At 43.1% G+C, this 1,085-nt stretch overlaps 1 long non-coding RNA gene across 1 annotated transcript; it reads right to left on the reverse strand.

Moving 5' to 3' along the window:
* Positions 1-33: 33 nt before the first annotated feature.
* LOC123521758 lies at positions 34-1,079 on the reverse strand. Its single transcript, XR_006680107.1, has 2 exons — positions 970-1,079; positions 34-649 (listed from the first exon to the last, which is right to left on the reverse strand). It is a non-coding gene; the product is annotated as an uncharacterized LOC123521758 (long non-coding RNA).
* Positions 1,080-1,085: the final 6 nt, after the last annotated feature.

Consider the following 1,085-nt stretch of genomic DNA (forward strand, 5'->3'; position numbering starts at 1 on the left):
TTTTTTTCTGCAAGAATAAACAAATGCCTCTCCTTTTTCTGCTGTGATGAGGTCCAATGCACGTTGGTTTTGCAGAGCGACTTGGGCTATGGAGGTAATCTGTCGTTGTAGAGATGCCAGGGACTCTGCGGAGACGTCTATAGCTTCTTGGAGGCGGGCAGCCAAATCATTGGTGGCGGTGATTGAATGTCCGAGCACTCCTCCCCCAAACCCAACAGCGGCGGCGGAGGAGGCCATGGGCTGAGGGACGTGCAGACTCCCACATGTCCACCTTTTTTTTTTAATAATAGCGAGCACAAAGTATTCGTGCAATGAAGTTTGGAATATCCTTTAGGGGACTGCGTCTGTCTTAGGTTGTCATGTCACTGATTCATCCTTACCCATCATGGGTCTCGAGGAATGCCTTTAATTACATTCTGGCAAACCAGGGCCTGCCTTAGGTTGGTATGAACAGTGCCTGATCTTACCCGTCATTGACTGTCCAGCCCAGCACACAAAGGAAGGGGGTCTTATCACTCAGGCGAGTTGGGGAGTGGGCCACCCTTGTCTAACATTTCCAAATGATGGTAATGCACTTGAATAGGCTTTGCTAGAACAGCTTCAATTTGCTGTTTTAAAAATGCCATGACTTTGTTAAACAGCACCGGTCCTAATGAAATGAGTAATAGTAATATTATGAGAGGGCCTAATCCACTATTTTAAAGTCTATATGATTTAACAATATTTTAGGCCGTTTTTCTCGACAAGTTTATACGAATTATTACATTTCAGGATTTACATTAGGGAGTGGGCAAATAGATAACAGGGTAGAAGTGGCCTCGGAAATATTACCGACCTTTCCCCAAAGCCTTTTACAGAAATAAGAACCGTAGTTACTGAAAAAGAATGATTATACCTCACTCTTCAAACCTCATGTGAATAAGATAAACAATGAGAATCATATCTTGGGAAAATAGGGAATCCCCTCACCCCCAAGCTATAATTATTGATATTCCTGTCTTCTTCTTTAGCAAAAGGAAAAGGGAACAATTTTAAACTCTTGCAGAAACTTTTGAGTGCGGGACTTCTTAGCCATCTCTCCGTTT

The sequence above is a fragment of the Echinops telfairi genome, unplaced genomic scaffold (assembly GCF_000313985.2).
Source record: "Echinops telfairi isolate 266 unplaced genomic scaffold, ASM31398v2 ScPeMD7_57;HRSCAF=196, whole genome shotgun sequence".
NCBI lineage: Eukaryota > Metazoa > Chordata > Mammalia > Afrosoricida > Tenrecidae > Echinops > Echinops telfairi.